Genomic DNA, 13,069 nt, shown 5'->3' on the forward strand with positions numbered 1-13,069 from the left:
TTGGGAAAAGCCCGCCTTCAAAAAAAAAAAAAAACCCGCAGCGGCTCTTAGATTTCCTTGCAGGCTTTTCTCTCTCTCTCTCTCTCTCTCTCTCTCTCTCCCTGCGCGAATGCCCGTTTGGACTCCATCTCCCGAAATGCCTCGCGCGCTCCCGTGGTGGTGGTAGTGGAAAGATACGCGTCCCACCCTCCCGCGTCCTCTCGGGAGTTGTAGTTCTCCCGGCTCCTCCTTCCAAGCAGGAGCTCCCCGCGGGTGGACTACGTTTCCCGGCGTGCCTCTCTCTCGAGGGGCTCCTTTTTTTTTCTTCTCCCCTCCCTCCTCCTGCCTGCTTCTCCCCGCGTGGTGCCGGCTCCGCCTTTGGCTGGCAGGGCCATGGGGCGGGAAGAGGGGCGGCTTCTCCGTGTCATTCCTTCGGCAGCGGCGGCCGCGGAGTTAGCATCGGGGGGCTCATCAGACTGGAGGCGGCCGGTAGGGACCCCTCCTCCTCTGCTTGCAACGGCCAAGCCTTCTCTATTGCATCTTCCTGGGTTGTTTTGGGGGTTTTTTTTGGGGGGGAGAGAAATGCATGCCCCCCCCATCTTCCTAATTGGGTGGGGGAGAAAAGATGCCCCCTCCCCTAGTGTGCAAAGGTGCATCCACCACCCCTCCCCAGCCAGGGACAGCCAAGGGAGACCCTCCCCCACTTTTCCAATGCAAATCTTCCCAAAGCGGAGAAAATGCAATCTGTTGGCCTTTGGCCAAGCGGGTTGGGGATGATGGGCGTTGGGGGCCCCCCAACACCCCGTATTGCCTCTTGGAGTGGGGGGGCTGAAGAGTTTCCTTGCAATTCATCAGCTCGGGGAGGGATGGAGAAAGCGGGGGGGGGAGTATCTGTCTAGATTATTTGGGAGGGGGAGAAATGCATGTCCCCCCATCTTCCCAAATGGGGGGGGAGGAAAGATGCCCCCCTATTGTGCAAAGTTGCATCCACCACCCCTCCCCAGCCAGCCCTCCGCCACTTTTCCAGTGCAAATCTTCCCAAAGCGGAGAAAATGCAATCTGTTGGCCTTTGGCCAAGTAGGTTGGGGATGATGGGCGTTGGGCCCCCCCCAAACACCCCGTATTGCCTCTTGGGAGGATGGCTGGAAGAATTTCCTTGCAATTCATCAGCTCGGGGGAAGGGTGGAGGAAGTGTGGGTGGGGAGGGTCTGTCTAGATTATTATTCCTTTCCCCCCTCCCACTTTTAATTGCAGCGGTCGCCAACATTTCTGCTTCCTTACGGTTGAGGTTTTACAAGATCAGGCATCACACTAGTCTAGGCTGAGCCACAAATCACCTAATCCTCATTTGGTGTGTGTGTGTGAGAGTGGGGAGGGCAAAAGCAGGTTGTTGTGCAAAAGAACTCAGCCATCTTGTACTACTTGAAGAAATGCCACGCAGAGGGTGCCAAAAAAACAACAACAACACCACATCATCAACAACCACCTTTATCTATCTCCTGGCTGAGATTCAGATGCAATAATCGCTCCCTCCCCTTAGAATCCTGTCAAGGAAAGAAAATCGACCAGTGGTGCAATTTTCTTTTTTTGCTTTTTCCCTGGTTTTTTTTTTCTTTCTTTCTATATCTCCATCTTCCTTTGATGTGGGCCTTGTGGCATTTATTTTTTTGGTATGTGTGTTTTTTTTTAAAAAAAAAAGAAGAAGAAAGAATGGCTTATTACTGTATTTGGGATAAGTGCCTGGAATGGAAGGAATTATGTGCATAAGACCCAAACCGGTTTTCCCACCTGTTTTTTCCTCGCTGCTGTCGTAATTTCAGGTTGGGGGGGGGTCGGGTTGCAATCTGTTGGCAAACGGGGAGCCCAAACTTTCTGTGGCTAAGCGAGACGGAGGATTCGGTGAATCTTGCTGCCCTGTTTTTTTTTTAATCATCTTTCTGACCGCCGTTGTTAAGTGAAGCCCTTAAGGATGCAAAAAGGGTGGGGTCGTCACGTGACTTCTGAGCCATGGGGGCCAAGTATTTGAATTTTGAACAGATGACCGTGGGGGGGAATGCCGAACGGTCGTAAGTTGCTGTTTTTTTCCAGCACTATTGTAACTTTGAATGTTGTTAAATGAACCGTCATTGAAAGGACTACCTGTAGTTTTGAAAGTCAGCTTGGAAATAATTCCAAATAATTGAGTGTGCAGCGTCCACTGTCTTGATCGCTGGATGGGGTGGCTCGAACAAGTGGGGAAAAAATAGAAAATGAACGGGAAAAATAGAAAATGAATACAGATCTGGGGAATCTCACAATGTTTTTACTAGCTTAGACGTTTGGGCTTTGATGGGCTATGTTATCAGGTGTCTTTGTTTTCAACTGCCTAAAAACCTTATTTCAAAGCTTTGTTTAAATTATATTTAATTCCAGATCGGCATTTCTCAACTTTGGTTACTTCAAATTGCTTGGATTTCGACTCCCAGAATTCTGGGAATTCCAAAGTCCCACATAACTTAAAAGTTACCATCATTGATAACCATTGATCTAAACCAGGGGTCTCCAACCTTGGCAACTTGAAGGCTGGCGGACTTCAAAGTTGAAGTCCACCAGCCTTCAAGTTGCCAAGATTGGAAGACCCCTGATCTAGACCAGTGATGGGTAACCTTTTCTAAGTGCCCCAAATTGGAACATGTACCTTTGCGCGCGCTGGCCAGTTAGTCTTCGGATTTCCGTCACTCACATGCACGCCGGCCAGCTGGTCTTCGCACGTGCCGGAGAACCGGAAATACGAAGACCTGCTGGTCGGCACATGCATGCCTGTTTTTTGTCCGGTTTTCCAGGCTGTTTTTAGACCGTTTTCTAGGCCAAAAAACGACCCGAAAAACACCCAGAAACGGCCTGAAAAACTGCCTGGTTTTGGGCTGTTTTCCGGCGCTCTGGCGCCCGCGAAATCCAGCGGAGCAGCTTGCGATGGTGCGTGTTCCCACAGAGAGGCGCGTGCCGTGGGTTCGCCATTGCGGATCAAGACTGACTTGAGTTAGCTTTGCAACATTTTAAGGAGCCCAACGCCTTAGCTGATCGTCATTTGAGACTTGTTTTCCTTGCAAGGAGAATAAAATAATCAATGATTATGAGTTACAAGTGCTTGGATGGTTCCCTTCGAGATCCGAAACAGGGATACCTCTTCTTGATCTTCCGCACTTTTTGAGGAACCAGAAATTTGTCCACGCAAGGGGCTGCAGTCCCATCTCCGCTTGCTTGAGAAATCAGCAAGGTTTTTCCTGTGTGATCCTCTGGGCTTGACCACAGGGAGGTCACAACAAAGCAAAAGAATTGTCATGTTTGTCCTTCATCCTCCAAACTGGGTTGTGGATCTTTCTGTCTTCAGACGGGACAGCCACGCTAAAGTCCACCCTTGGGAATGGCCAAAAAGCCATGCTTTGCCTCACAGAAAGCCGTTCCTTGGATCCTAGAATTTTCGGGATGGAGCCTCCATGGATTTTTTAGAGTGCCTCTAAAACCCAGTTTATTGCAAGGAATAACAAGCCACAAGCACAAACGTTAGCAGAATAATGGAGTTGGAAGGGATTTTGGAGATTTTGAAGGTTTTATTTCAGACAAGTGGTTGTCCAGTCTCTTCTTAAAAACGTCCAGTGTTGGAGCATCCACAACTTCTGGAGGCAAGCTGTTCCGCAGATTGTTCTCACTGTCAGGAAATTTCTCCTTAGCTCCAGATTGCTTCTCTCCTTGATTAGTTTCCATCCGTTGCTTCTTGTCCTGCCTTCAGGTGCTTTGGAGAATAGGTTGACCCATTCTTCTTTGTGGCAGCCCCTCAAATATTGGAAGAGTGCTATCAAGTCATCCCTTAGTCCCGTGATGGGGAACCTATGGCACATGTACAGGTGGCATGTAGAGCCATCTCTGCGGGCACACGAGCCGACGCCCAGGTCAGCTCTACTGTGCATGCCCGCTTGCCTCCTGCCGGCTAGCTGATTTTTGGGTCTCTGCTGGGAGGTGCGCGCGGGGCTGGGGGGTGTCGCATGCGCAAATGCGGGGTGGTGGTGCAGTGCCCGCACGCACTCAGTTCCCAGCCTGGGAACAAAGGGAGGCCTGCTAGCACCAAAACGGGGGTCGTGTGCGCATGCGTGGGGGGAGCACGAGGGGTTGCGCACGCATGCGGCGGGGGGGGCGGCTCACGCGTGCATGGGTGGGTGGTGGGGCCTGCAGGGGGGGCATTGCATTATGGGTGTCAGCACGGACGAAATTGCGCGCATGCTTTCGGCACCCGAGGGAAAAAATGGTTCTCCATCACTCCATCACTGGCCCATCTTTTCATTAAACTGGACAGACCCCATTCCTGCAACTATTCTTCGTGTGTTTTATCCTCCGGTCCCCTAATCATCTTTGTTGCTCTTCTCTGCGCTCTTCCCAGAGTCTCAACATCTTTTTTTTTTTTTTAAAATAACGTGGTGACCCAAAACTGGATGCAGTATTCCAAGTATGAATTCCAAGGCACGATTATAAAATGAACGCTTCGCGTGATCTTGATTCTGTCCCTCTGTTAGTTTCCTACTTTGCTCGGTTAAAAAAGTCCCACCGATTTCTGAATGCTGGTGGAGCAAATGAAAATTACGGGGAGTTTTTTGTTGCTTAAAGAAAAACTCCAGGTTGTTTTTTTTTTCCCCTCTCTCTTTCTTTCTCTGCTCCACAATGTGAAAGCCGGGCAGGGAGCGGTCTTGAATTCTGACTCACTGCATCCAGAGGCTTGGCTGGCAGAGCCTGTGTGGTATGTGAGTGGATTGCGCTTTTTGGCTCGGATTTGTGTGTCTGTGTGTATACAAGTGGCCTTCTTCCTTTCAGGGAAGTTGTGTCTTTCAAAGAATTGTGTGGAAGAAAAGCCCTTCCCAAACTTTCCACCGGCCAAAACAAGCCCCAAACAATTCAATCTTTTGAAGGGAGGGAAGACCTGGATTTCCAACCATTGACTTCCTTAATAAAAAACAAAAAAACCTGCCCAAATTGGACAGAAACAGAAAGGGATGGGGAGGAAACTCCCCCATCCCTTGTGGAAAAGAGGGTCAAAAGGTATTGGGCGGGGGGGGGGTTGGGAGGGGAGGGAGATAAAAATTGCTAAGCCTGCTATGCTTTGCTTCCATTTTTTTGTCTTTTTAAGAAGGAGGGGGGGGAAAAGAGAATTTTCTCAGAATTTGGCCTTTTTCCCAGCTCTTGGTTTTTTCCAGAAAGCTGAAAGGAAGGAGAGTCATTTTAATTCGGCAGACGTGATTTTAAAAGCCTCGTGTCCTATTTTAGAGGAATTGGGCCCTCGGGGTTGAGCTCCCATCACTCCCAAATCCAGTTCTTCTCTTGCCTTTTCAGTTGTTGCTGTCTGGTTTTTCACAGGCCCTTTTTTGTTCTCCTTAGTTTTCTGGTTCTTATATATATATATTTTACATATATTTATTTATTACAGGTAGAAATGGAATAACAGGGTTGGAAGGGACCTTGGAGGTCTTCTAGTCCAACCCCCTGCTCAGGCAGGGAACCCTCCACCACTTCAGACTAATGGTTATCTTAAAAACTCCCAATGTAGGAGCATTCACAACTTCTGGAGGCAAGTCGTTTCACTGGTGAATTGTTCTAACTGTCAGGAAATTTCTCCTTAGTTCTAAGTTGTTTCTCTCCGTGATGAGTTTCCACCCATTGCTTCTTGTCCTGCTTTCAGGTGCTTTGGAGAATAGCTTGACTCCCTCTTCTTTGGGGTAACCCCTGAGATACTGGAAGACTGCTATCATGTCTCCCCTAGTCCTTCTTTTCATTAAACTAGACATGAGTTCCTGCAACCGTTTTTCATCTGTTTTAGCCTCCAGTCCCCTAATCTTCTTTGTTGCTCTTCTCTGCACTCTTTCTAGAGTCTCAGCGTCTTTTTTACATCGTGGCGACCAAAACCGAATGCACTATTCCAAGTGTGGCCTTCCCAAGGCCTTATAAAGTGGCAGTAGGACCACAACTGAACCTAACCTTTCTGCCACTAAGCGAGGCATTTGTTAAGTGAGCTTTACGACCTTCCTTGCCATCGTTCTTAAGCAAATCAATCGCTGCAGTTTGGTTGGTCACATGGTTGTTAAGTGAATCTGGCTTCCCAGACGAGACTTTGCTTGTCAGCAGGTTGCAAAAGGGGATTCCATGCCCCCCCCCCCCCAGGACACTGCATCATAAATATGAACCAAATGCCAAGCATCCCAATTTTCATCATGGGATTGTGCGGATGCGGCAAACAATTGTCAGGGCCCCTAGTCCCCTTCCCCCCCCCCCAGAGTCGTTGTAATTTTAAACCGTCGCTAAACGAACGGTCGTAAGTCAAGGACTACCCGTAGTCCTTTTCAGAGATCTGAAGGAACTGCAAACTGAGGGATCTGAGTTCGAATCAGAGGATTCTGAACTTGAGTAGCCTGGCTGATGGAGAGTGATTCTAATCGATATGGAGAGCCATAACTTCGTGCCGGGAAGATGGTTTTCTGGTTTCCAGCATGCGCATGCGCACCAGCCACCTAGTCGTCTATTTTCTGGTGTGCATGAGCCTGCAAAGACCAGCCGGCTGGCTGGAAACCAGAATAGTAGCCACCTGGTGCGCGTGCCGGGAAGACGATTATTGGTTTCCGGCGCGCGCATGCACACCGACGCCCTGGTTTTCCGTTTTTTGGTGCGCTTGCACGCGTGAAGACCAGCTGGCCAGTGCGCATGCTGGAAACTGGGAGATCATCTGTTCTTCCGCACTCCCGCGCACGTGAAGACCAGCTGGCCGGCGCGGTGGAAACCGGAAGTGCAACTGGCGACAGCTTGCGTGCCCCAGAGAGAGATGGCTCTGCGTGCCACTTCCGGCACGCGTGCCATAAATTCGCCATCACGGGGTTAGGACAACAGCAAGCCACTTGAAGTTCTGCAGATGCTTTGGTGGCATTGGTTCTACATTCACCTCACCATCCATGATGCTGATAGATGAGCTGAAATCTTCTCCTTTTTGGACAAGACACCACTCAAAAGGAAGGGACGTAGCTTAAAATCCCAATTTTCTTTGCCAAAAGTCCTTGGCATTTCCACAAACGCATGACTCCAGCCTTCGACATAGATAGAAGGAGGGAGGACTCTTGTAGGGGGCCTTGAGTAACTTACAACAATGATAGAAAAAGGAACATTTTTGCCGGGTTTTTGAACTCAAGATGCTCAGGGTCATCTGGAAGGAAGATTAAAAGAATAATATCCTCCTTGCTTAAGTCTAAAACAAGAGATATATCTTCAGGCAGAGTGTTTGCTGATAGGCTAATAAAAAAAATCTACTTTTTAAAATAACTAAGACCTAGTTAGCTGGCCAACAAATGAGTTGCGATGAGATTGATTTTTTTTTCTTCCCGTAGCAAAATGGATGATTTGTCGAATTAAGCCCAGCAAGGAAAGCAAAAAATAGTGTCCATTCAGCTGCTTTTTTGTTTGTTTGTTTGTTTGTGGCTGGGAAGGTAAGTAGATGAGAATTAAGATGGTTGCAGCTGGCATATTACGGAGCACACAAGAGGAAAAAAATAGCGCAAGGAGCTTGTTTTGGATGGCATCGTCTCCTTTTTAAGGACCCCCATAATCCCTTATGGCGGGGTGGAGTCTGGGCAACTGAACGGAGCTGAGGGTTTTACTGGCCGGATGCCCTACCTGTCACCAGTGCGGAGTTATATTCAGCAGATATATTCTTGATGTGCCCAGAGAGAAAAAAATCTGCCTCTACTGAGGATTGAACTCACAGCCTCCTGATTGTGAGGCGAGAGCTCCACCTCTAGGCCACCGCACCATTCCTGGTGTTTTTTTTTAATGGAATATGGGCCATTAACCCCTTCCGTTTTCTCCAGGAGGAACTATCTCTTCAGATAGTCTTCAGGATGCACCATCGTCATTGCTGTCATCGTGTTAGAACAATCAATCAGTGGAACGCCTCGCCAACAGAAGTTGTGGGAGCTCCATCACTAGGGGTTTTCAAGAACACAACCATTTCTCTGAAAGGGTGTAGAGCAGGGGTCTCGAACCTTGGCAACTTTAAGACTTGTGGACTTCAACTTCCAGAATTTCCACAGCCAGCTTCAACTCTGGGAATTGAAGTCCACAAATCTGGCTGAGGAATTCTGGGAGTTGAAGTCCACAAGTCTTAAAGTTGCCAAGGTTGGAGACTCCTGGTGTAGAGTCTCCTGCTTGAGCAGCCAGTTGGACTAGATGATCCCCAAGGGTCCCTTCCAGCTCTGTTATTCTGTTATCAAGTCCATCCATTTAACTCTAGCCATCTTCTTCTTCTTTTTCCTTCCACATTTCCCAGCATTAGGCACTTCTGAACCGAATCTTTTGCATAATCTGGCTAAAATAGAATCATTTGAGCTTAGTCATTTTGTATCTTGAGTGACCTTGGTTCATAAATGGAGAGAACACGGCCAGAACATGGAATGCTAGAAGGTTGAGTCAACCAGTGAAGTTAGTGACTAGTTTAGTGGATGGATGGATGGATGGATGGAAGGAAGGATGGATGGATGGAAGGATGGATGGAAGGAAGGAAGGATGGATGGATGGATGGAAGGAAGGAAGGAAGGAAGGAAGGAAGGAAGGAAGGGTGAATGGATGGAAGGATGGAAGGAATGGATGATTGGAAGGAAGGAAGGATGGCTGATGAAAGGAAGGAAGGAAGGAAGGGTGGATGGATGGATGGATGGATGGAAGGAAGGATGGAGGGATGGAAGGAAGGAAGGGTGAATGGATAGTTGGAAGGAAGGAAGGAAGGATGGCTGGATGAAAGGAAGGAAGGAAGGGTGGATGGATGGATGGATGGATGGATGGAAGGAAGGAAGGAAATACTTTGGGTTTGGCCTACATTTTGGATGTTGGAACTGGTTGTGGCTGGTTGAGTTGTCTCTTTCATGGAGATTGTGCAATCCCGAGAAGAGATTTTATCACCAGCATCTAGTTAGAACAGGTGTCGTCGCAACCAAACACACAGCAGTAACATAAGGGAAGAGCTTCCTTCAAATCAGACACCCCATAAAGAGCTAAAATTGCCACCTTTCGCCTTCCCAGCTCTGGAGGTGCAAGATTTTCGCTTAAAAAAAAACACAACCCCATTCTGCAAAACTTCCATGGTTTCTGGTTGTGAATGACAAGCCAAGGCAGCTTACTTGAGCTATTAGCGAGGATGAAATATTGATGTTACGTAAAGTGGTGTGTAGGTACATTTTGTCTTTTTTTGTTTTGTTTTGTTTTTAAACTCTGGCCGGCGATGAAGAGAACAGGTTTCATTTCGAAGATGGATAAAACATAAAAAAAAAAAACCCAAAACATTTTTTTGAGGGGCACTGCATTATGCTTCTGCTTCAGGCTTTTTTTCAACCAGCCTGCCTTCCATTGGGGAAATCTGTATTACAGGTAGTCCTCTACTTAACGACTACAAAAAGACCCTGGCGTTTTCTGCTGCTAAGTGAACCATTTGTTAGCGCGAGTTTTGCTCCTGTTTTACGACCTTCCTTGCCGCAGCTCTTAAGCCAACCACTGCAGCTGTGAAGTTAGCAACCTGGTTGTTAAGTGAAGCTGGCTTGTCAGAAGGTCGCAAAAGGGGATCACACGACCTCGGGGGGGGGGAGGGGGAGGGGAGACGTTGCATCCGTCGTAACTACGAACCAGTTGCCAACGGTCCAAATTTGAATCACACGGGACGCTGCAATGGTTGTAAGTGTGAAAAACGGTCATAGGTCAGGGATGTGGTAGCTTCGAACGGTCACTAAATGCACTGTTGTAAATCGAGGACTAGCTGTACTGCACAAACCAGAAAGCGGGCTGAGAAAATATCTACAGACCCCTCTCACATCCTGGACATCATCAATTTCGACTCCTCCCCGCTGTAGAGCATTGCATGACAAAATAACCAGGCATAAATATTTTTTTTCCCCATGCCATCACTCTGCTAAACACTTAATTCCCACAGCATTGTCTCATTCCTCTCTTTTTCTTCTCATCGCTCCTACGATCGTCTCCTATGAGTTTCTTACGATTTGTCAATTGTTTGTAGCTTACGATGAATGATGTTAACTAATTTATGGCCTATGACAGTGATGGCTAGCCTTTTTCTCTTCCTGTGCCGAAAGCGTGTGGGCACGCATGCTGTCGCGCACATGTGCTGCGGCCCATAATGCAATGCGCCCCCTCCAACGCATGCATGCACAACCTGTCGTGTCCCACTCCTCCGCTGACGGCCGGGTCAGGGAAATCCGAATCAGGCGTGCCTCTGCAGCTCTGCCAAAGTCCTAGCAAAGTCCTCAGGGCAGGCAGGAGACCAGAAAGTGACTTCAGCAAGATATGTTTAGACTTTGCCTGACTCAGAGAATGCCAGAAAGCAGGTCCTTTATATAGGCCATGGGGTGTGGCTCCATGACTCAGCACTTATCCAGGCCTGCCCCTCCCTTCCTTCTGTTGCCTCCGCCTATCAAGTCTTCTGACGCGAGGGTCACTCCAGTCTGCAGCTGTTGGCAATTGACCTTTCTCAGGCTCACATGCTGTGGAGGAGGGGGAGGGGTCTAGTTGCTCCGTTTGCCTGGGCATGGAGCCAGAGCTGGGGGCTGGAGGTACTTCTTCCTCCTCAGCCTGTCTGGGCATGGAGCCAGGGCTGGGGCCGGGAGGCATACTAGGACATTCCTCCGTGTTCGGAAGCAGATAAGAAGGCCCCAGCTGTGGTGAGATCGGACGAGACACAACACAACCCCTTCAGACTCCCCCGCCATCCTGCACATCCATGTGTGAGCCCCCCCCCCACGCTTTTCCCGCTCTCCCGTGCATGGGCCTAGCAAGCCTCCCTGCAGCCTCCTGGGACTAAAAACGGGCCGTGGGGGGGGCGCCACAGTCACCCCATGCTCCCCCTTCCCTGTGCATGGATGTGTGATCCCCTCCCCTCCCCTGAGCTTGCGCAGGCAATCCCCGGCGCATTGCGCGCATGTGTTCCGCATGCGCCCCGCGCCTCCCAAAAATCAGCTGTCCAACGGGAGGCGCATGCGCGGTGGAGCTGAACTGGGTGACAGCTCACATGCCCGCTGGGAGGGCTCTGCGCGCCAGCTGTGGCACGTGTGCCATAGCTCCGCCATTATGGCTTGCTCTTTATATGTACCCTGTGTGTTTTTACGCTCCGGAGAGCAAGTCCTGGTGGCTCCAATCCCTCCCTCGGCCAATAAAGAATTCTATCCTGCGCTTTTATTTTCTTTACGATCGGAAATGCAATTCTGGTAGGCGCAGAATATTCTTTCTTTGTGCCCTGCTGCCAGCTAGAAAAAGAAAAAAAAATACCGGTGGGATTTGCCCCTGTGCAAATTCATCCGCGGAAGAAGAGCTCGGTGAAATAAAAGACCGAGTGGAAGGATGCAGAAACATCTCTTGGCGATTGTGCTTGTCTGGAACTCGTCTCCATTGCCATGGTAACGGACCGCCTGGAACTCTTTGGAGCATCTAAGGATGGGATCATCAGCCTTCAAATAGATGCACTCCTTGGCTTCCGGTCCTCCTCGGCATGAATCCCCAGGAGAGCCCAGAAGAAGAAGCAGCGAAAGAGGGGCTGCGTGGGTTGGGAGACTGCGGTTGGAGGGTGGCGGTCCTTGCAGAATTGGAAAACTCACACAACCTACATAGGTAGACTGTTGTGCAGATCTTCCTATCATCTAGGAGCCTGAAATACCTGTTCCTTCTATCTCTTGGGTATATTTGTATATATGTATACGTACTCTGGATGGATGGAAATAGATAAGAAAGATAAGAGAGGGAGAGAGATTAGATAGATAAAATAGATAAGAGATAGATAGATATAGTTAGATGATTGATAGATAGATAAATAGATGATATAGAGATAGATTAATAAATAGATGATAGTGGTAGATAGATAGGTAGATAGGTAAAAAGAAAGAAAAAAGAAAGAACGAGAGAGAGAAAGAAAGAGGGAAGGAAAGAAAAAAGAAAGAGAAAAGGGGAGAAAGAAATGAGAAAATGATGGAGGGAGAGTATGAGAGAGAGGAAAAAAGAAGAGAAGGGAGAGCGAGAGAAATGAGAGAAAGCTAGAGGGAGAAAATGAGAGAGGGAAAGAGGAAACAAATGAGAGAGAAGAGGAAAGAAAGGAAGGAAAGAAGGAAGGAAAAGAAAGAAAAAAACTTTTTAACTCCACAGCCTTGCTGTATAAATATCTCTCTAATTGGTTCTTCAGGAGTCCAGAAAATTGAACTGAAATAATGCAATATGGAAAAAAAAAATCAATAAAGTACGCCTATTATGGTCTGTTGCGTGCTCTCGGTGGTTCAGCACAAAATAGTATTTTTATAGAAAATGCTTGTAAACGTTTTGAGACCGGTCCGGATCCCCACAATGTAAATATCAACATTCTTTACATTGTAAGACATTGTGTAGTCACAAAAGAAAGGACCAGAAGTTATTTTCAGCAAGCTCAAACAACCACATGTGTATTATATAAGTTGTGGTTTGGTTTGGGGGGGGAGCAGAAATTACGACATTGAAATGTCTTTGTTTGGCAAGTAAGGATTCAAGTTTGGGAATGGAAAATGTTTAGACATGGAAAATAATATCACGGTAGAAGGATTTCTGAGGACAGAAGCAGTTTTGTCTCTTTGTTTTTAGTCTGATTTTTCTGAACTGTGTTTTGCCTTAATTTTATATGTGTGTGTGTGTGTGTGTGTAGGTCTTTGGTTATTCGGGTTTTCTCCCGCGTAAAATTGGAAGTGTCTTGGCGACGTTTCGACGAAATCCCATTCGTCATCTTCAGGCTAGGTGTTTACAGCTTCGTGTTTCTAGGAGAAATGTGTGATCGCAGCTGAAGTTAAAAGGAAGAAACAGCTGCGATCACACATTTCTCCTAGAAACACGAAGCTGTAAACACCTAACCTGAAGATGACAAATGGGATTTCGTCGAAACGTCGCCAAGACACTTCCAATTTTAAATGGGAGAAAACGACCACTGTACCTTCGCTTCTCCCCCTGAAAAAGCTCTGTACAGCTGTCCAAATTCTGGAATAAATAGGTACATCCCCGTTGTACCTATTTTTTA

The 13,069-nt window shown here is 47.9% G+C and overlaps 1 protein-coding gene across 1 annotated transcript in view; it reads left to right on the top strand.

Annotated features, from left to right (window-relative positions):
* The first annotated feature begins 337 nt into the window (after window positions 1-337).
* The window catches only part of ATL3 (atlastin GTPase 3), a 28,073-nt gene continuing 15,341 nt past the window's right edge, over window positions 338-13,069 (top strand). The window contains exon 1 of the mRNA XM_058160287.1: window positions 338-468. The gene's annotated coding sequence lies outside the window, so the exon portion shown is untranslated. The remainder of the gene's footprint in view (window positions 469-13,069) is intronic.

The sequence above is a fragment of the Ahaetulla prasina genome, chromosome 17 (assembly GCF_028640845.1).
Source record: "Ahaetulla prasina isolate Xishuangbanna chromosome 17, ASM2864084v1, whole genome shotgun sequence".
NCBI classification, from domain to species: Eukaryota; Metazoa; Chordata; class Lepidosauria; order Squamata; family Colubridae; genus Ahaetulla; species Ahaetulla prasina.